A 26403-nucleotide genomic window follows, 5' to 3' on the forward strand; every position below is an offset into this window, starting at 1 on the left:
AGACTGTCTCAGTCACTCTCACACCACGACTCTCACATTTACTCTCACACCCAGGCAGACAATCTCATACCCACTCTCACACCCATTCAGGCACTCTCATACTCACTGTGACACACATAGAGAGACACTTTTACACCCACTCTCAAATTGAAGCAGAGACGCTGTTACATTCTCTCTAATACCCAGATAGAGAGTCTCAGGTTCAGTCTCACACTGATATAAATATTTTGACACATAGGGACAGATGTACCAAAGGATTTTACCCATTCTGTGTCTATGGGAAAAAGCTTTCGTACATATGGCCCATAGTCTCACACCCAGAGACATACTCTGACTCTAATCCTCGCATGGAGACATACATGGAGTCACAGCAGGAAAGACACTGTCACAGCCACCTTACAGCTAGAGAGATGCTGTAAAATCCAGTTTTCAGGTAGACAGTCAGTACAAAAGGATCCTGAGGCCAATATGTTGGCACTGATGCATATGAATGAGTTAGGGTATGAGTTCCATTACTAAATACATTTAAATTAATAGGGCACATTGAAAAAAATGTGTAAAGGATGTTAGAAATAGTTTATTTTTTATTTTTGGGATTAGCGGGTGGATCCATGGATCCGTATGACATTAAAAAAAAGTAAGTATTTAAAAAATATTTCTTTATGTATGGTTAATGTATTGGCTCTGAGAAGAGCCTTTGTGTTTATGATGGGTAGGTGACTGCTACTGATGATGGAGGATACAGTCTCTCAAGTTATGCAGGAACACCTTATTGCCTTTGCATGTTAGGTGACTCCATAATTTCCAGATGTACTCTCCGTGTCAAATCATATGTTCTTGTGATATATAGAGCCAATGTTATGGTCCCTGAGGAATGCAGAAACAGTTTTATTAACATGTTTCCAGGATGTGTCTATTTGTTGGCAAAACTGAGTTGACCAGTTCCACTTCTGCCTTTGAAAAATGTTTGAAAATACAAAGACTGTGTGCGGGAAAAGCGTCATCAATTTTGAAAAGGTATCATTCATTATGATTTCCAAACCAACTCCTGTAACTGTACCTTGATAATTGCCACCACAGTGCACAATCATAGGGTCTGGATTTTGACAACCCTTAATGGTTTCAATCAAGGGAAGCAATTGATGTTGCTTTGAACCTCTGTGGTCAACCCAAGTAATATCCACATTAGATAAACCCAGGTCCCTTTAAATGCCACTTCTGGTTGCACTCTCTCTGGCCCGAAATTCACAACTGTGTCCCAGAATCCACACTCTGAGCATTTTGAAGATAATCTGGAGAAGCACATAGGTGATGGATTCAGCTGAATGAGGCTGGCATGAAATAAAATTCAGTTAAAATGTAGGGTGGAAGGTAGGATCTGAATGAACAGATTTTATTGGCTCTTGAATATATGTTTGTTGGGGAATTTGGTCGTGAGGTTATGTGGATTCTATGTTAATATTGGATTGGCTTTACAAAAATGGGAAACAGTATTACTGCCTGTGATATGTTTGTTGTGAAAGGCTACACCACATATAAATATAAATATAGTTTAAAAGTAAGTACGCTCCAGTCAGAAACTGTTATGAACTTGTAACCTGATGCAGCAGAATATTGCAGGCTGTGTAACCATGATTACACAGCTACAGGAGCATGAGGGGGAAGGGTATACAAAAAAAGACTACAATGTGAATGAGCATTGAAATGTGGAAGCAATAATGCTTTTCCGGATTTCAGGAATTATTTGGTGTTCAGATCTGCTTTTGTGTAAGAAAGACTTTGATATGGATGTGTATTTTTTAATGTATTAAAAAAAATTTTTTTTCGATTTCCCCGTGGATCTTTCCATGTATTTACATCGGCTTCATGCTGAGCCCCATGGTGGATCCGCAAATCCGGCAAAAACTCTTACCGCATTGGGCTGTCTTTTGAGGAGTGCTGGAAATGGTTAAGAATAGAAGCCAGTCATAAGTAGTAGAACACAAGTTTCAGATGAAATGGAGATTGTGATTGGTTTTCTGATTGAGTAAGCTTGAAAGCAAAGGTGAAACACTTGTCAGTTCATGCTTGCTTGCTGTGAGAGTGGGTACCATTCTTGTGGCTGGTTTTCTGTAGACACACTGCAACAAGCACACTTATCAGGTATGTGTAGTAAAATGGACTTTATGTTTCGAAAGTATTAGTAAAGAATTAATGAATACTAGGTGAATGCAACTCAGTAGTATGGTACCAAAATGTCATCAGAAATATACATAGTAGGTTTGTAATTGATATAAAGAAATTATAGAAGCCAACCAATAAATGACTAAAACAATGTAGTAGAAATTAGAAAAATTGGTTTATGTGCATTTCTATGTTGCTTCAGTATTCTTAACTGACGCCTGAACTATGTTAAAGCTAGTATACAAAATGCAGTGATTACTTATTAAAACATTAACAATGTAATTAGTATTAAAAAGTGAAATTTCTATGCATATACTGATATAAATATTTATTTGTTATATCAGTTTTCTAAAGAACAAGTGGTTGGCACTTGTTACAATGGATCACCGTCTCCTTGAGCTCATTGCACACTGGTGATGTACACATATTTTGGAGAGCTGGAGCACCCAAAGAAAAAGATGGAAATGGCGCAGAAGGATCAGCAACTTTCTTTCTTATGTAACAGAGATATGTTCGCTCATGGTACGTTTTGAAATGTTTTCACGTAGTGCACATACCATAACTGTACATTTTCTCTGTACCTCTAGAAAGGTATTTACCACATAGAGTGCACTCTACATATCTGGCACAGGCTTTGTTTTCAGAAGTAGGAATGGTGGATATATGTATATCAGACATAGTAATGTTAATTTAAAATAACATGCTATGTACTTATGTTTTTTTAATTCAATGTGACTGTCTCCCCCACCATTCAAGCATGAGCGTCTATATGCACTTAATTTATAGTGCAAAAATATAGATGCTGAGAGCAGTGGAGAAGGGAATATGATATGCGTAAGTAAAGTTTCTACGTTTTATACAGCAATATAAAATTATTCTGTCTTGCAATTAATTATATTATTTTATTACAGTTTGAGAATTTTTAAAATATAAGTTATCAATATGAAACTTTTTATGTTTTCTCTTTTTATACGGAATAAACAAGCTATTTACTGTGCTAATGTAAGTAACTAATTACATCTCACACACTCAGACACACATTGATGTATACAATAGCACATCCATGCACACACTGATGGATACACAAACACATTTAAGCAGACACTGATGCATACAGTAGCACAGCCAATCGTACTCTGATGCATAAATTTCTACACTCAGGCACACAGTGATGAATATTCTATCACATCCAGGCACACAATGATCCAAACACTGACACTCAGGGCCACGCTAATGGTACACAAACCCATTTGTGCATAACCTGATGCATAGAGTAACATATGCAACAACACTCTGATGTATACACTGACAGATCCAGGCACACACTGATGCATTACACTTACAGATCCAGACACATACCAATGTATACACTAAGACAGCTAGATATACACTGATGCTTTCAGTGACACACCCATGTACACAGGTATGCATAAACTAAGGTATCCAGGTACATACCCAGGTCTAATCTCATTCATACACTGACACACCCAGGCTCTCAGTGATGCATACACTAACCCACTCAGACACACACTAATACATACACTATCATGCCCAGGCACACGCTGACACATACACTGACACACTCAGACACACACTAGTGGATACACTTTAAGGATTACACTGGCACACCCATGTATACACTGATCCATGCACTAACACCCCCAGGCACACACTGATGCATTCAGTGACACAGCCAGGCACACACTGATGCATAAACTAAGACATCCGGACACACACTTATGCATACACTGACACAGCGAGGCACACACTGATGCATACACTAATACACCCATATAGACACTAATGAATACAGTGGCACACCCAGGAGCACACTGATGCATACGCTGACACACCCATGCACACACTGATGCATACCATAACACACCCTTGTACACACTGATGCATACACCAACAGTCCTAGGCACACACTGATGCATACGCTGAGACTCAAGCACACACTAATGCATCCTGAAACCCATTTGTGCATACACAAATGCACAGACTAACATATGCAACAAGTCACTGATGAATACAGTCACAGATCCAGCCAGACACTAATGCATACACTGAGGGATCCAGGCCCATACTGATACATACACCTATGGATCCAGCCACACAGTGGTTCATACACTAACACATCCAGACATATACTGTTGCATTCACTAAGGCACCCAATCACACACTAATGCATACATTTATAGATACAGTCACATACACAGAGGCACAGTAACTCATACTGCAACATATTCAGGTAGACACTGAGTTATACACTGACACACCTACAAACATACTCATGCATGCACTGACATAGCCATACACGCAATGCTGTATATAGTAACCCATTTATGGACAAAGTTTCAAACACTACTACATCCAGACACACACTCATGGATGCACTCACACATCTAGGGGCACACTAATGCACATGAAGACAGATCCAAGCGCACACTGATAGATAGACTTACAGATCTAGGCATACTCTGATACATACACTGACACAGCCACTGCTGTATTCAGTGACACACCCAGTGACACACTGATGGATACAATACCACAACCAAACATACACTGGTGCATATAGAGACACACCCAGGGACACACTAATGCATACTCTAACATATCCATATACACACTAATTTATACAGTGAACACCTAGGGACACACTGATGCATACACTGTCACACCCAGGAACATACTGATGCTTACACTGACACAGCCATTAACACAATAATGCATTCACTAACTCATTTATGGACACACTTATGCATAAATAACCAAATCCAGAAAGACTCTGATGAACACACTGACACATCCAGGGACACAGTCATGCAGATACAGACAAATCAAAGCACACAGTAATGCATACAGTTATAGATGCAAGCACACACTGATGCATACACAACTAGGCATATACTGCTCCATTCACTGATACACCCAGTCACATCATGATACATACACTACCACACCCAGACACATGCTGACACATACACTGAGACACCTAGGCACACATTCATGCATACACTAACACATCCAGGCACACAATAATTCAAACAGTGACAAATCAAATCATAAACATTTATAAAGCGCGCTACTCACCTGTGCGGGTCTCAAGACGCTAGGGGGAAGGGGTTACTGCTGCTCGAAAAGCCAGGTCTTGAGTAGTCTCCGGAATGCGGAGTGGTCCTGGGTGGTCCTGAGGATGGTGGGGAGGGAGTTCCAAGTCTTGGCCGCCAGGTAGGAGAAGGATCTCCCACCCGCCGTGGAGCGGCGGATGCGAGGGACGGTGGCGAGAGCGAGGCTGGTGGAGCGAAGAAGACGGGTGGGAGTGTAGAAGCTGAGGCGGCGGTTGAGGTATTCGGGTTCCTTGTTGTGGAGGGCTTTGTGTGCATGGGTGAAGAGTCGGAAGGTGATCCTTTTGCTGACGGGAAGCCAGTGCAGGTGTCTCAAGTGGACGGAGATGTGGCTGTTGCAGGGTATGTTGAGGATGAGGTGGGCGGAGGCGTTTTGAATTCGTTGCAGACGTTTCTGGAGTTTAGCAGTGGTTCCGGCGTATAGGGTGTTGCCGTAGTCCAGGCGGCTCGTGACGAGGGCGTGGGTCACGGTCTTTCTGGTGTCGGCGGGGATCCAACGGAAGATGTTTCGGAGCATGCGGAGGGTGAGGAAGCAGGAGGATGATACGGCGTTGACTTGTTTGGTCATGGTGAGAAGTGGGTCCAGGAGGAAACCGAGGTTGCGTGCGTGGTCTGAGGGGGTCGGTGCGGTACCAAGGGCCGTGGGCCACCAGGAGTCGTCCCAGGCAGTCGGGGTGTTTCCGAGGATGAGGACTTCCGTTTTGTCTGAGTTCAGTTTCAGACGGCTGAGTTTCATCCAGTCTGCGACGTCTTTCATTCCATCTTGCAGGTTGGTCTTGGTGCTGGTGGGGTCCTTGGTGAGGGAAAGTATCAGCTGAGTGTGGTCAGCGTAGGAGGTGATGATGATGCTGTGTTTGCGTACGATGTCGGCGAGGGGGCTCATGTAGACATTGAAAAGAGTCGGGCTGAGCGAGGAGCCTTGTGGGACGCCACAGATGATCTCGGTGGGGTCTGAGCAGAAAGGTGGGAGGTAGACTCTTTGGGAGCGGTTGGAGAGGAAGGAGGTGATCCAGTCTAGGGCCTGTCCTTGGATCCCGGTGGAGCGGAGGCGGGTTATTAGGGTGCGGTAGCATACGGTGTCGAAGGCAGCCGAGAGGTCGAGGAGGATGAGGGCCACTGTTTCTCCGTTGTCCATCAGGGTTCTGATGTCGTCTGTGACTGAGATGAGGGCGGTTTCTGTGCTGTGGTTGGCTCGGAATCCGGACTGAGAGGGGTCGAGAAGGTTGTTGTCTTCAAGGAAGTTGGTAAGCTGCTTGTTGATGGTCTTCTCTATGACTTTGGCAGGGAAGGGGAGGAGCGAGATGGGGCGGAAGTTCTTCAGGTCGCTTGGGTCCACCGTAGGTTTCTTCAGTAGGGCGTTGACTTCAGCGTGTTTCCAGCTCTCGGGAAGGTAGCAGACGAAAAGGAGCTGTTGATGATGGTCTGGAGGTGCGGGGCGATGATGTCATCGGCTTTGTTGAAGATGAAGTGTGGGCAGGGGTCCGAGGGGGCACCGGAGTGGATGGAGTTCATGGTGGCTTTGGTCTCTTCCGTGTTGATGTGGGTCCAGGCGTTGAGGGTGATGGCTGGGGTTGTGGCTTCTGTGGTGGTCGGCTGGGTCTGGTGCTTGAAGCTGTCGTGTAGGTCGGTGATCTTACGATGGAAGAAGGTGGCGAGGGAGTTGCAAAGGTCATGTGAGGGCGTGATGGCGTTGGCGTTGGAGATCTCTTTGACGATGTTGAAGAGTTCTCTGCTGTTGTGGCTGTTTTTGTCCAGTCTGTCTGTGAAGACATTTCTTTTGGCGGCGCAGATCAGTTGGTGGTGTTCGCGGGTAGCGTTCTTGAGGGCAGTCATGTTATCTGCAGTGTGGTCCTTACGCCAGGCTTTCTCGAGAGTGCAGCAGGTTTTTTTTGACTCCTTAAGGGTGTCAGTGAACCAGAGAGGTTTTTTGGTGTTGGTCTGTCTTGGGAGGCGTCTGAGGGGAGCGAGGTTTTCTGCGCAGTTGGTGATCCAATTCGTGAGGGCTGCGTAGTTGGGGTCAGAGGAGAAGGTGGGTTGGTTGTCGATGAGGGTGGAGAGAAGCTGTTCTTCGGGGATTTTGTTCCACTGTCGACGTGGGATGGGTTGTGTGCGGAGGTGGCAAATCTTTCGTCGGAAGGTGAAGTGGACACATCTGTGGTCGGTCAATGTGTAAAGCGGAGGAGTGGCTGAAGGATACGTGGTTGCTGGCGGAGAACATGGGGTCGAGTGCGTGTCCGGCGATGTGGGTGGGGGTGTTCACCAGTTGCTTGAGACCGAGGTTGGCGAGGTTTTCGAGCAGGGCGGTGGTGTTGGGATCGTTGTTCTGTTCCAGATGGAAGTTGAGGTCGCCGAGGAGGATGTAGTCAGGCGAGGCAAGGGCGTGCGGGGAGATGAAGTCGGTGATAGAGTCGCTGAAGAGGGCGCGCTGTCCAGGGGGTCGGTAGATGAGAGTTCCTCTGAGGGTGGTCCTGGGGTCTGTGTGGATCTGGAAGTGCAGGTGTTCGGCGGCGACGGGGGTGTCTTCGGTGGAGGTGGTGACGTTGATGGAGTCCTTGACGACGATGGCGATTCCTCCTCCTACTTGGTTGGTGCGGTCTTTCCTGGAAATCTTGTAACCTTCGGGGATGGCTATGGCGATGTCGGGGGCCGAGGAGGTGTTCATCCAGGTCTCAGTGATGAAGGCGACGTCTGGTGCGGTGGAGTCCAGGAGGTCCCAAAGTTCAACGGTGTGCTTGTGGACGGAGCGTGCGCTGATCAGGATGCATTTGAGGTGGTTGATGGCACGTGGGCTGGCGGACGTGGTGTTTTCGTGGTGGAGGGTGAGTTTACAGGTGTGACATACGAAGGGTCCGTGGGTACGTTTCGGGTTGGCTTGGAAGCAGGTGCTGGAGCGCCCCGGGTTGAGGGCGTGGAGGTTGATGGGGTCGTAGCGGTGCTGCAGGGTTTGGGAGTGCTGGGGGCCAAGGGTCGTGGCGCTGGGCGCAGTCCAGGTGCGGACGGGCGCAGACGGGCTTGCCTTTGGTGCGCCGAGAGGCGCGGCCGCCGCCATAAGAGGGAGGGGGGAGGGGTCAGCTGGGGGCCGGGGTGGGATTGGGGCGACGAATGGGAGCAGGGGGGGCGGGGGCGAGCAGGAGGTGACGGTGGGAAAGCAGAGGGACGGGGGTCAGGTAGAGGGGAGAAAAGATAGGGGAGGGGGGTTAAAGGTGGCGGGGAGTTAGGAAGATAGGGGAGGGGGGTTACAGAGGTGGTGGCGAGTGAGGGAGAAAGATAGAAAGATAGGAAGATAGGGGAGGAGGGGTTACAGAGGTGGTGGCGAGTGAGGAAGGTCAGAGAGAAGAGTCAGGAGCAGGAGGGCAGAAGAGAGAAGAGACAAGAAGACGGTAAAGAAGAAGAGGAGCAGAAGAGCAGACGAGAGAAGAGCCAAGGAGAAGGTAAAGAAGAAGAGGAGCGAGGAGCAGAAGAGAGAAGAGCCAAGAAGACGGTAAAGAGGAAGAGGAGCAGAAGAGCAGACGAGAGAAGAGCCAAGGAGAAGGTAAAGAAGAAGAGGAGAGAAGAGCAGAAGAGGGAAGAGCCAAGGAGAAGGTAAAGAAGAAGAGGAGCGAGGAGCAGAAGAGAGAAGAGCCAAGAAGACGGTGAAGAAGAAGAGGAGCGAGGAGCAGAAGAGAGAAGAGCCTAGAAGAAGGACAAAGAAGAAGAAAGCACACGCAGGTCGCGGTGCAGAAGAGAGAGAAAGAAGCACAGATGAAGTACACAGAAGAAGAACACAGATGAAGACAGAAGAAAGAACACGCAGGACGGGGTGCAGGGAAGAAAGAAGAACACAGATGAAGAATACAGATGAAGAGCACAGAGGAAGATCAAAGATGAAGAAAGGAGCAGGAGAAGAGGTGAGTAGCGCATGGCGGCGGGAGGGGCTGGGCGGGGGGGGGTACTTACTGTGATTTTGCAGGACTTGCTTGGAGGTTTCAGGAGCTTGGGCTGGTGGAGCTACAGCGGCAGGGGGAGCGACCTACCCTTGGGTCAAGGGTCGCTAACTCTGTCGCGCAGCGGCCACCATAAGAGGGAGGAGGGGGGAGGGGTCAGCTGGGGGCGGGAGTGGGGCGACGAATGGGAGCAGGGGGGGCGGGGCGAGCAGGAGGTGGCAGCGGGAAAGCGGAGGGAGGGGGGTCAGGTAGTGGGGAGAAAAGATAGGGGAGGGGGGGTTAAAGGTGGCGGGGAGTTAGGAAGAAAGATAGGAAGATAGGGGAGGGGGGTTACAAAGGTGGTGGCGAGTGAGGGAGAAAGATAGGAAGATAGGGGAGGGGGGTTACAGATGTGGTGGCGAGTGAGGAAGGTCAGAGAGAAGAGTCAGGAGCAGGAGGGCAGAAGAGAGAAGAGCCAAGAAGACGGTAAAGAAGAAGAGGAGCAGAAGAGCAGACGAGAGAAGAGCCAAGGAGAAGGTAAAGAAGAAGAGGAGCGAGGAGCAGAAGAGAGAAGAGCCAAGAAGATGGTAAAGAGGAAGAGGAGCAGAAGAGCAGACGAGAGAAGAGCCAAAGAGAAGGTAAAGAAGAAGAGAAGCGAAGAGCAGAAGAGAGAAGAGCCAAGGAGAAGGTAAAGAAGAAGAGGAGCGAGGAGCAGAAGAGAGAAGAGCCAAGAAGACGGTGAAGAAGAAGAGGAGCGAGGAGCAGAAGAGAGAAGAGCCTAGAAGAAGGACAAAGAAGAAGAAAGCACACGCAGGTCGCAGTGCAGAAGAGAGAGAAAGAAGCACAGTTGAAGTACACAGAAGAAGAACACAGATGAAGACAGAAGAAAGAACACGCAGGACGGGATGCAGGGAAGAAAGAAGAACACAGATGAAGAATACAGATGAAGAGCACAGAGGAAGATCAAAGATGAAGAAAGGAGAAGAGGTGAGTAGCGCGGGGCAGGGCGAGGGGCTGGGCGGGGGGTACTTACTGTGATTTCGCAGGGCTTGCTTGGAGGTTTCAGGAGCCTGGGCTGGTGGAGCTGCAGCGGCAGGGGGAGGGACCTACCCTTGGGTAAAACCCCTGCACATAATGATGCACACATTGATACACCCAGGGCCACACAGATGCATACACTGACATACTCAGTCACACACTGATGCATGCACTGACAATGGGGCTAGGGAGACACTGATGCATTCACTGACAGACCTAGGGACATACTGATGCATTCACTGACATCTCCAGGTACACCCTCATCCAAAAACTACAAAAATAAGAACACGGATACAGCTCTTGTAGTAAATATGGTGGTTTTAAAAATAACTTTTTAAAAATGTTATCAAAGAAAATCTTTTGTAAAAATTTTTATAGAACTTGCTTAAAAACAACTTTTATAAATAAGAGAGTTATATGCAAAACTGTTGCATACTCAAAAAACCTGTTTTGCTAACTAAAAATAAGTCAAACAAATTATCAGCGGTGACTCTTCACTTTTATCAAGTATGCTATTTATGTCTGCATTCTTTTTAACAACAAGTTTCAGGCACTTGACCATCTCCTTGAGATCATTGCACCCTGGTGGAATAGATATATTTTGCACAGCTGAAGCTCCAGAAGAAGATGGTCATGGTGCAGAAGGATCATCAGCTCTCTCTCAGATGTAAAGTAGATATACACATGGTAAGTTTAAAAATGTTTACACATAATGGAAGTACCATAGCTGCACTTTTCTCAGTGCCTCTGGAAAGGTCTTTTCCTCACAGAGTGCACTCCACATATCTTGCACAAGCTTTTGTCCAAGAAGTGGAGATAGTGAACCATCTTCACACATCACTTTCCTTTCTAAGACCTCCATATACATCTTCATCCTGGTCCTCTCTGCTTGCAGACCTACCATGATCTCCACCTTCTGCCATTTGAAATCCCAAACATCAAAATACACCTTTTTCAGCAAAAGATAAAAGCCAAATGACTGCTGGGTGTGGTTTCATTAAAATGCTGGGTGTGGTTGGTATTGACCAATATAAATGTAAGAATCTCTTTTTTTTCTTCTCCGACTCCATGGATTTTGTGAGAAACTTGCATATTTGTCTTAATTTCAAACTGCGTTAATGCCATATAAATAAATAGTGCAAGCTTTTATGAGGTTTGGAACATATAGAATGTTATATTATATCTTAATTTACACAGTATTACATGAAAAAAGAAATTCACACCATAAATCTGTGAATCTGCTGATTGGAATCCAAAGTAACACGTGCATGAATGAAAAACCATAGAGTTAATTCATACAGCAGGTCGCTGTTCCACAGAAATACTGTGGATCCAAATTTTTATACAAATGAAAACTTACTAATCAATACAATAAATCCTATCATATTATAACATTTTGCATAGAACATAAACTTTATTGCTTTTACATACTGTTTTCAATATTTTTAACTTACATAAAACAATCAAATGATACAGATTACATTTATCCTTAAATAATGATCATATAATTTCCAAAAAATAAATAAAAAAGCAGTCACTATAGTTTTCATGACCACTGTAAATATATTTAGAAAAAATATTAAAAGTTACAGGTAGGTGATAGTTAGGAAATTCCTTTGTAAAAAGCATAGAAATTCACTAAAAAAAACTCAAAGGTTACAAGGACGTTACAGTTAATTAAGAAAATTATAGAAATTTACTGAAAAAAACAAAGGTTAGAAGAATGCTATAGTTAGCAAATACTTGTAAAAAAAATCTTAGAAATTCACTGAAGGAATCAGAGGTTAGAGAGACATTATAGTTAGGAAATAGAATAAAGACATCATAGAAATTCACTGAAAAAAACATAGCTAACAGGGACGTTATAATTATGTTCTGAATTTACTCATACTAAACCTAAGAAATTCAGCAGAGATAGTTACCTGAGCTAACTATAACTTGCGCTCCTGTCATGCACTGCTTATGACCTCATATGTTACATCACTTATGATATGGTCAGTGACATCACTGATGACATCTCAAAAGGCACCAGTGGGTGTCTGAGTGGGTCTGTGACTGGGTGCGTGAGGGTCTCAGTGGGTCTGTGAGTGGGTGCATCAGTGTCTGAGTGTATCTGTGAGTGGATGCATCAGTGTCTGAGTGGGTCTGTGGGAGGGTGCATGAGGGTCTCAGTGGGTCTGTGAGTGGGTGCATCAGTGTCTGAGTGTATCTGTGAGTGGATGCATCAGTGTCTGAGTGGGTTTGTGAGTGGCTTCATGAGGGTCTGAGATAAGCTGTTAGTGGGTGTGTTAGTGTCTGAGTGGGTCTGTAAGTGGGTGTATCAGTGTCTGAGTGGGTGTGTGAGTGGGTGCATCTGTGTCTGAGTGGGTCTGTGAGTGGGTGCATGAGGGCCTTAATGGGTTTGCGAGTGGATGCTTTTGTGTCTGAGTGGGTCTGTGAGTGGGTGCATCCGTGTCTGATTGGGTCTGTGAGTGGGTGCATGAGGGTATGAGTTGGTTTGTGAGTGGGTGCATGAGTGTTTGAGGGGCCTATGGGTAGATGCACGAGGGTCTGAGTGGATTGGTGAGAGGGGGTGTCAGAGTCTGAGAGGGTCTGTGAATGAGTGCATCAATGTCTGAGTGGCTCTGTGAGTGGGTGCATGCAGGTCCGAGTAGGTTTTGAGTGAGTCTATGAGTGTCTGAGTGGGTCTGAAAGTGGCAGTGGGAGTCTATAAGTGGGTTTGATTGCGTACATGAGTTTTTGAGTGAGTGTGTGAGCGGTGCATGAGTCTTTGATTTTTTAGAAATAATCTTTTGATTATTTGTGACTAAACTTGATTAATCTCAGTTGATCTTGATTAATCACAGATATTGTGCATGGTGAAGAAAAGCCACTTTAAATCCATAATTTGACCCTCAAAGACCCCTGCATCACACTCCTGGGGTCAGACTACCTCCACCCTGACCCCTTATGCTACTTTTCAGCCCCAGGGACCCTTTCCCTTAACATAAAATGGTGGCTGCAAATTGCAATTCAGGTTGTAGCCAGCCAATTACAGCGCTTCTAGTTGTGCACGCATTCGCGAAAATGTTCAAATATTTGCGAATTATTCGGAATCTCAGATATACAAATTTGGATTTTCTTTAATTTCTTGTGAACTACTGAATGGATTTCCACCAAATATGCAAAAGCATAATCTACGTACCAAAACCTAGCTTTCTGCCAAATGTGGTGTAATTCCATCCAGTGGTGCAGGCTGTAGCCTTGTTCGAAGGCCCTCTGGGAATTAAAATGGGTAGTGCAACTTTTTTGACCCCTTCTTTTTCTTTACCCCCACTTGACCGATCACCAAGACACTTTCCATACAAAACAAGAATCACAGGAACACTTTTATTTGGAAAATTTCATGAAGATTCGTCAAAGGGTGCCAAAGATATAGGCAAGTCAAAAAATGCTTTTTCTTCGGAAACACGGCCATAACTCTAAATCTCTCTCTCTATATATATATATATATAAATGTATATATATATATATATACATATATATATATATATACATATATATATATTTTTTTTTTCACACAAAAAAAAACAAAAGTTACAGGGATGCTATGGTTATACTAACATTTTAAACGTACAAAATCATAGAAATTCACCTGTTATAGTTATAGTTATAACTCGTGACCTGAGGTAACCATAACTGATGCCCCCACCATGCTTTTTTTCATCAGAAATGTTACTGCAAATATTACATTGATCTTATAAATGATATTATCAAAGATTTTGTTAGTGTCGTCACATGTTGGGTAAAAAGCAGTGCATGGCGAGGGCGCGTGTTATAGTTACCCTAGAGCGCAAGTTATAGTTACTTGAGATAACTCTAACTATAACCTGTGAATTTCTATGGTTTTGTATGCTTCAAATGTAAGCCTAACTATAATGTTTGTTTTTTTGTGAATTCCTATGTTTTGTTTTATATTCTATTTCCTAAATATAATGTCCCTGTAGCCTTTGTTTTTGTCAGTGAATTTCTATTTTAACGTATAATAATTTTAATTACTATACGTTAATCCAACTGCAGTCACATGCAGCCTTTGGCTGTGTGTTGCAGTGGTTGGCCACATGGCCGGGCCTGCAGCCAATCCCTGCAGCCAACCCCCACCTAACCTCCTAACCCTACTCTGCACACAGCCCTTTGGCCGTACAGGTCAGGAGTTGGCCACAGCCTAGCTCTCTGGGTTTGAGAATAGGTGAAAGAGGGGGTATTTGGGGGTGATAGTGGCTGTGAGTGTATCTGTCTGTGCGTGAGAGTGTATGTGCAACAGTGTCTTAGTGGGTGTGTCAGTGCCTGTGAAGGTCTGTGGGTGGGTGCATGAAGGTGTCAGTGAGTATGTGAGTGATGGTGTAAGAGTCTGAATAGGTCTATGAGTGGGTGCATGAGTGTCTGAGTGGATCTGTGAGTGGGTACAAGGGTCTGAGTGGGACTATGAGTGGGTGTGTAAGGGTCTGAGTGGGTGTGTGAATGGGAGAAATAGATTGAAAGAGAGATAGAGAGAGCAAGAGAGTGAGAGGGCGAGGGATCGAGAATCTTTTAGGCTTTGATGACAATATACTTAAAAGGAGCGATTTCTGGACAAATTGAAAAAAAAATGTGTTTCTCAAATAAAAAGAGGGAGATCACCTTTCAGTATGAGCATTAAACATTTGAAGTTTAAAAAAGATAAAAGGAGGGAAATGATCAGGGACACGCCTGGAGTAGCACCATCAACCTCCAGTTTGAGATTCTGAGACCATGACCATTAGGCACATGTTTAAAAAAAATATATGTATTCATTTGGTGGCCATTATGGGCTATCTGAGACCACGAGGTATGCTCAAGGTCTCCCTCGCAGTCCCTGACTTTTTAAAACTTATTTTTAGCCCTTTATGGGCTATTTGGGACGATGGTGGGGGCCTCAAGGCTCCAACCTCCTGCAGGAGCCAACATTGCTCCAGCAAGGAAGAAGCTGCTTTTAATAGCAGCTCCCTGCTTGCTGGAGCAATGTTTTCATCTGTCTTCACTGCACTCATATCTGCGTGCAGGGAAGACAGATGAAAGCTCTGCTTTCTGACAGCGTGGTCTGTTTGACAAATCCCACTGTCAGAAAGCAGAGTAATGTTTGCTTGTGCGTCGTGGTATCAGTCAGCTCCTACTAAGCAAAAGCAAACAGCTATGTCTCAGGAGTGGGCCCCCTGGGACATAGCAAGAGTTGGCCCTGGGTGGTGGCAGTCACAGGTCCATCGGTGGCTCCTCTAGAGAGGCTGCATGGCCCCCTCATTAACAATGCACAGGGGAAGTAGTTGGCCCTGGGGCTACATGGTCCCAAACAGACTCCCTATCATTATTTTTATTATAGCCCTGGGGAGGTGGTGGTCCCTGGCTCTGCGTTGGTGCCCCCCAGCATTTTTGTTGTTTGAAGCTCTGGGAGGTGGTGATCACCAGGCTGTGGCAAGGCTGACGGGCCTCCCCCGCACAAATAAAACATTTAGCCCTGGGGAGGTGGCGGTCCCTGGAGTCCAAACACGGATGCCAACACTTCCTTGTAGATGTGTTAACAGACAATCAGGTCTCAGGATGCGATTTGGAAGGGTTGCAAATCCTTCAGGTACCTATATATGCAAATTTGGATTTTCTACAATTTCTCAAAAACTACAGAATGGATTTACACTAAATAAGCTATTTCTGGACCAAGAGCCATCTTTTTGCCAAATTTGGTGTAATTTTGTCCAGTGGTTTTTGCGCTATCGCTATTCAATTTTTCCTACGTGAATTAACATTGGAAAGGCTCTCAATTTCAGCCCCCTTTATCCCAGCCCCCACTTGATGGATCACTCTGACACTTTCCAGACAGTACCTCACATGACTGTCTATATAAAAAAACAAACTTTTGGGAGATTCGTCAAATGGCGCTAAAGATATATAGGCAAGATATCTGTTCACCATATTATGACAGACACACACCAATCCATCAGTATTCAACCACATACACAAATCAACCACACCAAAGGTCAATGGTAAACTGGCAGTATCAAAACCCACACCGTTACGCCAACAGAACTACGCCCACCAAATTATGACCCATGAATCACCACGGCGGACATTCAACAGCGGCAAACCATTGGTTGTACATACCGCTGCGCTCACAATGGACACCCACATACAAAGCAACACCACATTGGATAATTCAAACAACACACACCTGACACTCATACACACACCACACCCACACACCCACACCACTATAAAACACACACCCACATTGCCCACAACCCTTTACAAACAACAGTTACTGCCAGAAGATTGACAGCAAGACCACTGACACAACTAGAGCGGCACAATATTCACACCTACACACCACTGACGCACTACACATTACACACCCTATCACATTACCCAACACACCATCACCAACACACCTCACAGAACACCCATGGCACCACAAAGGCACCCCCGTTTCACAGAGGAGGAGCTAAGGAACATTGTGGAGGAAATTGTCAGGATAGAGCGACAGCTGTTTGGAGCACAGGTGCAGCAGATATCTATGGCTAGGAAGATGGAGCTATAGTGGAGAATTGTGGACAGGATCAATGCCATGGGATAGCACCCAAGAACTAGAGATTACATCAGGAAGAGGTGGAACAACCTACTGGCGAAGGTACGTTCCATTGCAGCAAGTCATCAGCTCGCGATCTAGAGGACTGGCGGTGGACCCTCTCCTCCCCCACAACTAACAGCATGGGAGGAGCAAGTCTTGGCAATACTGCATCCTGAGGGCCTGGCCAGAGTTGGAGGAGGACTGGACTCTGGTAAGTCAACTCTTTACTATTTTCACCCACCTACCTGAATGCCATCACCTACCCTTACCCTCACCATCACTCACATCACTCCACCACTTCCCACACACCCCACCATCACATCTCACTCATGTAAATGCCAAGCCCTGCATGTTGTACCAATGCATGGATACCACTCACAGCCCTGAATGGGCACTCATCACTAAAGCATGCACACTATAGAGAATAACCTATCCTACCGTACACTAACATACACAAGTGAAAGCTTCCAAGGCAAATCCAACCAAAGAGGGGAAAGCCACGGATGTACAATATGTCAGACACAGAAACCATAACACATCATTTACATCCCTACAGGTACCCCAGACAATGTCAGCGGAGAGGAGGTCCCAGCACTATCCAATCCCCCAACTGAAGAGGCCCACAGTGATGACAGCAACCATGGTCTTCAGGATCTGGATGACCTACCTGGCCCATCAGGGACCACTGGACAGCAGATTACCCAGGCTCAGTCACACACCACCACAGAGACTCCCCCATCTGGAAACGCCACCACAGCACCCACCTAGCATACCCATACCTCTGTCACCAGGACACGTCAATCAGCAGTGTGTCCACCTCTACAGGGACCCCAAGAGAATCAGGGACCTGGGGAGTGGACACACGTTCAGGAGACAGAGGCACAGGCCACTAGGGACGCTGGGAGGACTGCTGTGCACCTGGGGGGGGAGGCAGGACCAGGGAACCGACTCTCCAGGGGGCACTTTCTGAGATCCTGGGAACCTATCAACATTCCCAGGACATGATGGGCCAGATCCTCGACAATGTGCACGAGAACAGGCGGCTCCAGAAGGGACAGTACCAGGGGATCAGGGTGGACATGCAGGCCATCAACAACACCTTGATCTCCATTGCAGGGGTGCTGGCAGACATGGACAACATTATGAGGGAGGCAGTCTCACAACATCGGGCCCCTGCCATTAGCCAGACATCTGAACAGCCTTCCACTTCAGCTGCCACTAGTGGCCAGGAGGTCCTGCCACAAGACTCACAGGCCACCAGCACCCCTACCCCTGCAGAAGGTGAACCACCACGCAAGCGTTCGCTGCGATCCAGACAGAAGCCAGGGACAGTTGCCAAGACCCCCACCAGGAAATGAGACTCTCCTGATTGTCACCCTTGTGTCCCACTCTGTCACCCTGTCCACCTTGAATTGCCATTGCTCCTCTTCCTATGTCCCCATGGACAATGCACCTGTGCTACAAACAGACTGGAACAATACATGGACTTTCCTCCATCATCAACCCAGCTCATTGCATTTGCCCCTCCATGTATTAGCACTTCAGTAAATACCCTTTGAAAATAACTATTTTGGAGGATGTTGTGTATATCACATTTGTATTAATTGTAACAAGTACAAGCATTGCAAATCAACAGTACAGAGAATGAGCATAGATTAATGACCTGTAGCTGGCTGTAGTGATCACACCAGGAGTATATGTCAGGTCACCAACATCTGCAAAATGAATTGCCAGAGGGAACAGTAAGTGGGCATAGAAGTTGAAAATATCAGCATGCCATTGCCACACAAATTAAAACAAAAGACATTGAAATGTGAAGTAACACTGTCCTTCCTGTGTGACATTGGAAGTATTGTTAGATCACATATGTTATGTTGTCCTCATCCTCTGCCTCCTCATCCTCACTGTCCACAGGGTCTGCTGCAGCCACACAGGCATCTCCAGCCTCCTCCTCCTGCAGGAATGGGACATGGTGTCTGAGTGCCAGGTTATGCAACATGCAGCATGCCACCCCTGACAGACATTCTTTGGTGAGTAGCACAGGGATCAGGATCCACCTGTTAGATGGAGACACCGGAAGCTGGCCTTCAGGAGGCCAAAGGTCCTTTAAATTATCCTTCTGGCTCGCCCATGTGCCTCATTATAACGTTCTTCTGCCCGTGTCCTGGCATTTCACACAGCGGTCAGCAGCCATGATAGGTTTGGGTAACCAGAGTCACCTGCAAATATTGAGGAACAATATTTAGCCACTCACTATCCTATATGGCCCACACCATACCCATACACCAACATATACTGGGTGGGAACCAGGGCTCACCTATTAGCCACATCCTGTGCCTCTGTAGTTGGGCCATCACATTTGGGATGCTGCTTTCCCTTAAGACAAAGGCCACATGCACCGACCCAGGAAACTTAACATTGACGTTGGAGATGTACTGGTCTGCAAGGCACACTATCTGCACATTCATAGAGTGGAAAATCTTGCGATTCCTGAACACCTGTTCCTTCTGCCGGGGGGGACAAATGCAATATTTGTTCCATCAATCGCATCAATTATGTTGGGGATATGTCCCATTGCATAAAACTCGGCCTTCACTGTGGCCAAATCTTCAACCTGGGGGAAAACAATGTAGCTGCACATGTGTTTTATCAGGGCAGACAACACTCTTGTCAGCACTATTAAGAACATTGGTTGTGACATTCCTGCTGCCAAGTCCACTGTCACTTGGAAAGGACCATTTGCCAGGAAATACAGTACAGATAGCACTTGCAAAAGAGGGGGGATCCCAGTGGGGTGACGGATAGCAGATATCAGGTCAGGCTCCAACTGGGCACACAGCTCTGTGATTGTGGCCCTGTCAAGTCTCTAGGTGAGGACAATGTGCTTGGCCTCCAGTGTTGCCAAGTCCGTCAGGGGTCTGTACACAGGGGTATGGCTCCATCTCCTTTATCCACAGCGGTAGATAAAAGAGTAGGATCCAGTCACAAACTGAACAATGGAGCTACAACAGTACTTTGCATCATGTAAACATGTAATGGGTCATTGTGATTTGTCCAGTATCTGCTAATATCTCCTGTGATGCAGCATTATTCCAGGGCCTGCCCCCTCACCCTGAAATGGTGTCCGTCAGTCCTGTGTGGAGGGACAGGTGGAAGTGAGGTAATTCCGCTGACGTTGTGCACCGTTGCAGGAGGTGGTTGGGAACTGCCGTGCAACTCCTCATTGGCTAACATTGGGCCCTATGGGTTAAAGTGGCCAATGGTGATCTACGCCTGCGGTGACGGTATGCACCTCTGCGGACATGACCGCCATTTTCTATCAGATTCCTCACTTGTTACCTGACCTTCCATAGGAAAGGACCTACACTGCATGTGCTGCTGTGACCTGTGTCTGCAACCTACCATGGCCCGTGTGACTGGGGAAAGGGCCCCAGCCTTCACTTCAGAGGAGTTGGAGCGACTGGTGGATAGGGTCCTACCCCAGTACGGACTGCTGTATGGGCCTTCAGACCAAAAAGGTGAGTACACTGTCAACACAATACATGTGGCATGAATGCATGGAGCTGTGTGTGTGAAGGCCTCGTATAAGGGGGGTTGGGTGGATGTCCTCTTGGTGGCATACAGGTTGTGTGCTGGGCCACATGTGTGGAAATGGTGAGGGGAAGGGGTGTGGTGGGACAAATGTGTAACAGGCAGGAGTGTTTGTCTAATTCTATTTTCGTGTGTGTATTGCCTCTGCAGGTCAGCGCCCATCAAAAGAAGGGTATATGGCGTGCCATTGCCAAGGAGGTGCAAACCCTGGGGGTCTATGGCAGGCGGAGAACCCACTGACGCAAACGGTGGGAGGACCTGAGGCGCTGGGCATGGAGGACGGAAGTGGCCCAGCTGGGGATGGCCTCCCAACAAGGAAGGAGTGCCCTTCGAACCCTGAACCCCCTGATGGTTTACATACTGGTGGTGGCCTATCCTGAGCTGGATGGGCGCTTGAGAGCATCACAGCAGCCACAAGGGGGTGAGTACAGTGCCCATCATTACAACTTATGCATGGTAGGGTGGTATCTGGGTGGGGGATGTGTGTCAGTGGGTACCCCTAGGGCAGGCCTGACATTGCAGCGTAGGTCCCCTGGTGGTTAGGGTTCAGAAGAGAAAATCGTGCTACCTAGCTCGTAGGCATCCACTACTGGTCAGGGCTGCGTGGGTCCCAGGTGTGCTGCATTTGTCGGTGTGTGCCCCTCCCCATGCCTTGGTGGCTAACCATCTCTCTGGTAGTTCAATGCATATTGTGTGGGCCTGTTCCCTGTGTGTGAGGATGCTGTGTACACCAACAGTGGTGTTGGTGCAGTAATTGACCCAGTGTATCCTTTTTCTCTTCCCCCTTTTTTTATTTTGTCATCCTGGTCTTATGTGCATTAGCATCATGTGGCAGAGGAGCAGAGTCACTGGCAACGGAGGGAGTTGCAACACAGAGGACCCAGGAGGCAGAGTCCACCAATGGTGAGAGCACCAGTGGGACAGAGGGCGAGGGGAGCACGACAGCGGAGACTGGAGGGGACACTTCAGACACAGATACCTCCTCAGATGGAAGCTCCCTGGTGGTGGCGTACAATTTTGTGACCACCCCAGCTACAGGTACAGCTGCCACCCCCGTACCAGCACTGCCCTCCCAGAATCCCCTCATTGAGTTGCCCGTGCCCGATCAACCAGGAGGGTGGGCATATCCTTTGCCCCAGGCACCTCATCCCCTGCCCCAGTTAGCCCTGCTGCCCTGAGTGAGGAGGCAATTTACCTCCTGAGATCCATCTCTGTAGGGCAGTCAACCATTGTGAATGCCATCCAGGGGCTGGCAGCCCAGATGCAACAATCTAATGCATTCCTGGAGTGCATTCACACTGGATTGGCGGCCCAACAGAGATCGATTCAGGCTCTGGCCTCCTCTCTGATGGCAGCCATTGTCACTACCATTCCCCCTCCAACTTCCACTGCCCAGTCCCATTCCCCTCAACCACAATCTATCCCAAGCACACATACAGATGAGCATGCACACAAGACAACACCCAAAAGTGTCACAGGCAAACACAAGCACCACACTTCTTTCCACAGGCATTCACACAAACACCATCCAGTTGCAGACGCAACAATATCCACTGTCTCCTCCTCCTCACCCTCCACCACCTCCCTCCCAGGCACATCTACACCACACCTACATGCACTACATCATCATCCACTACCAGCATCATCAACACACCAAGCAGAACACACACCTCACTGGCAAACACCTCCATAACAGTCATGGAAACACCCCCTGTGTCCTCTCCCACTGTGTCTGTCCCCCCCAATGTACACAAATGCAAGCACTCAGACACCCAACAGCCCTCCACCTCGCAACAGCATACAGCCCATGCACCTGCACCCAAATCCAGCATACAGACTCCTCCAACAACATTCCCTCATCCTCCACTCCCATTCCTTCTCCCTCTTCCCAACCAAATGTCCCTAAAAAACTGTTCCTATCCACCATTGACCTCTTCCCTAACCCCCGTCCTGCACGTATGGCCAGGGTATCATGAACCCAGCCAAGCACCTCAGCCACACAGTCCACATGCCCAGTCCTAACCGCACCCACTCGCGGTGGAAAGGGATCCAGGCCACATGTACTGAAGGGGAAGGATCCTGCACCAGCTGGCCTAAAAGGGAAAGAGACTGCCCTAGCAGGCAAGAAGGGCAAGGAGCCTGCACCTGCCACCTGAAAGGCCAAGGAGCCTGCACCAGCAGGCAGGAGGAGCAAGGAGTCTGCCCCAGCAGGCAGGAAGAGCAAGGAGACTGCACCAGCAGGCAGGAAGAGCAATGAGTCTGCACCAGCAGGCAGGAAGGGCAAGGAGCCTGGACCAGGAACTGTGACAGAGCCTACACCACCAACCATGGTTGTGCATCAGTCTGAGGGTGCAGGGGATGGGCAGGCGCCTACCCCCACCAGTGGCACCACCACTGTGAATCCGTCCGAGGTTGCAGGGAATGGGCAGGAGCCTCCCCCCACCAGCAGCACCACCACTGTGCATCCATCTGAGGGTGCAGGGGATGGGCAGGAGCCTCCCCTCACCAGCAGCACGCTGGTGGACGGTAATCCTGCCTCCATGGGCTGCTGTACAGCTTGTCCACTCCAGAACCAGTGGGGAGGACACCCACTGGAGACTGTGACCTTGCACTCCCCAGGACCAAGCACAGGGCATGTTGCCCCCTCCAGAACCAGTGGGTAAGACACCCACATAATAGACTGTGGCCCATCACTCCCCAGGATCAAGCACAGAGCATGTTGCCCCCTCCACAACCAGTGGTCTTGTTACATCTCCCGGCGGAGGTGGCCCCCTTCCCCGGTCCCCCTGAGGTACCTGCCTCTTTACCAACTGATGCCCCTGCAGTGGTCTTTTCTTGTTGAAGCAGGTGACATGTGTGGCCTTGGACTTTGGCCTGTGGCCATGTGGGCCACGCAAACTGAGGACTGGGCTGTGTCCCTTTTTCTGTAAATATGCCTAACTTATTATTTCTACTGTGTTGATCTTATTATAAACACTTTGTCAAAATCGTTTTGTCCTTGCATTATTCAGCCGAGTTACGGGGTCAAATTGTTTTTGTAATGCATATGGTTGTGAGTATGGTGTGTGTGTGTGTGGGGGGTGTGTGTTGTGCGTGTGTGTCTCTCTCTTTCCCCCCCTCCCTTGTGTGCTAGGCGGCTGTACTCACCGTCGTTGTCTTTGCCCCCGTTGGTGTTCATGGTGGAGCAGAACGTAGGATATCATCGGAAAAACATGCAGTTCTGGTTCCATAGGGGCGTGGTTCTTCCCTGTGTCTCCAATGGTGACTCTTCACTTCTGAGCTCAGTTTCCACCAGGCTTTTGATGTTGTTGGTACCGCCCCCGAAAAAGAGGCAGTTTCCTGTGTCTTAATATGGTGGGAGGAACATTGACTTCTGCCTGGCTGTTGGCGGCTACAGCCGTGGTGCCTGTTGTTTCCACCCTGGCGGTCGGTGTGGTATATTGGCTGTCTTTTGGAGATCTTTCCGCCATGGTAATAATTTGGCGGCAGTTACCACCAGCTGTTGCCGGTATTACCATCACTTTATCACCGACCGCCAGGGTCATAATGAGGGCCTAAATCCTAACTATAACTAATATATATATATATATATATATATATATATATATATATGTATATATATATATGATTATCTATATAGATAATTATTATCTAGATAGATAGATAGATAGATAGATAGATAGATAGATAGATAGATAGATAGATAGATTGCTTCTAGCTCCATTTCCGCTGTTGGATCTTTTGAGCTGGGTCAAGAAGAATCTTGTCACAAAGAGACACTTTGGGGGTGATTCTGACCCCGGCGGTCCTTGACCGCCGGGGCCAGGGTCGGCGGGAGCACCGCCAACAGGCTGGCGGTGCCCCGCAGAGCATTCTGACCGCGGCGGTTTGGCCGCGGTCAGAAGAGGAAAACCGGCGGTCTCCCGCCGGTTTTCCGCTGCCCAGATGAATCCTCCATGGCGGCGCAGCTTGCTGCGCCGCCATGGGGATTCAGACACCCCATAGCGCCATCCTGTTCCTGGCGGTTCGCCTGCCAGGAACAGGATGGCGGTATGGGGTGTCGTGGGGCCCCCGTAAGAGGGCCCCACAAAGAATTTCAGTGTCTGCTTTGCAGACACTGAAATTCGCGACGGGTGCAACTGCACCTGTCGCACCTTCCCACTTCGCCGGCTCCATTCGGAGCCGGCATCCTCGTGGGAAGGGTGTTTCCCACTGGGCTGGCGGGCGGCCTTTTGGCGGTCGCCCGCCAGCCCAGTGGGAAAACCAGAATAACCGCAGCGGTCTTCTGACCGCGGTGCGGTATTCTGGAGGGGGGAACTCTGGCAAGCGGCCTCCGCCGCCCGCCAGGGTTAGAATCACCCCCTATGTAGCCAATGTGCTAATCCTAAAAAAGAGGAGGCCTGCTGTGCTAAGGAACTTTAAACGGTTGGGAACATAAAAGGATAGTTTGCCGACTTAACGTTTTGTAATGGCAAAATGGACACATATGTGACATGGCTACTGCTTACTTTCTGACCCATAGATATTTGGGTCCCATTATGGCACTATTAGCTGGCGGCTGCAAGTCACAAAGACCCGGAGGAGGTGAGTGAAGATGAGCCGTATGGCATTACTGGTTTGTCGTGAGTGCTGTATTCCATTCCTGATAGTGTCAGATGTTTAGTGAACTCTCTGTTTTTTCCAAATTTTCCAAATTTTCCCGTAGGTGGTGCTTTCTATTTTGCCTTTGAAATGTTTACCCTGCATCATATCACTGCTTGGGCTTAGGTATGTTTAGGACTCTTTACATCATTCATTCAATAATTTATTTGACCCGTTAAGTTTGTTTAATTAGACAGGAGCATAAGCTTCTTAACCAGAGAAATATTTCCAACTGAAGTCATTGTGCTCCACTTTCGTTTTCGTGACAGAAAATCTTACACCTGGAACCGGCAAATAAACACAGTGTGTTGCAGTATTGTACTTCAAAGTTGAAAAACTACTAGGAAAACTCAAATTGTTCTAGCCGATTGGTGCTCCAAACTCAAAATCACTTACTCCAGCTGAGTACAATTTTGAACTAGTTCTAGATTTAAAGGTCAACCACAAAGTTAAATATTTAGCTACAAAAATTAACTATACCTCAAGAGGTCACAAAGATGCTGTCTGAAAATATGGATCGCACCACGGATATGTTCAACCCAAATATCACTAACTACATCCCACAAGTTGTTGAGCTAACATTCTGACTTTCGTCAATATAAATAACATTAATACTAGCATTTTAGGGGCATATTTATATTTTTGGGTGCAAAACTGCACTAACGCAGTTTTGCATAAAAAAGTTTTGTACCTGCTTGCACCATTCTTGATCGCCAGCCGGGCACCATATTTATGGAACGGTGAAAGCTAAGGCAAAGGGAAAGCTAGCATAAAAAAAAATTATGTTAGCCGGGTGGGGTTGAGGGTATGGGAGAAGGGGGTTTTGCACCACAAAATGACATTAGGCAGCTTAGAGACAAAAATAATGACTCTAACCAGCCTAGCGTCATTTTCTGATGCAACATCGTCCATACCACATGGCTCATCTCTTAGAAAAGATAGGAGTCATGCCCACCACCCCAGTGGCCAGCACAGGTCTAGCACCAAAGTATAAATATGGAGTTAGTTTAGCACCGAATTTGCGTAAATAAAAATGACGCAAATTCAGCACTAAACAAGTCTAAATATGCCCTTTAGTCTCTGAATATCTCAGAACAGATGGATCTGGCTCCCAAGAAGATCAGCGAGCAAAAGATAGATATGATATTTTGAAACGTTGGAACATATGTACTACTTAAACAGACTCCAATCCATAACTAAGAAAATTATTTTATAAAATTCGGTCACTGGAGGATTTGGTCAAATATTAATATTTATGCCAAATAACTTCAGAGAATAATTTTAAAGGAAGCTATGCTTTCAGCCATGGGCTGGTCATTACTAC

Source organism: Pleurodeles waltl, chromosome 1_1 (genome assembly GCF_031143425.1).
Source record: "Pleurodeles waltl isolate 20211129_DDA chromosome 1_1, aPleWal1.hap1.20221129, whole genome shotgun sequence".
Classification (NCBI taxonomy): Eukaryota; Metazoa; Chordata; class Amphibia; order Caudata; family Salamandridae; genus Pleurodeles; species Pleurodeles waltl.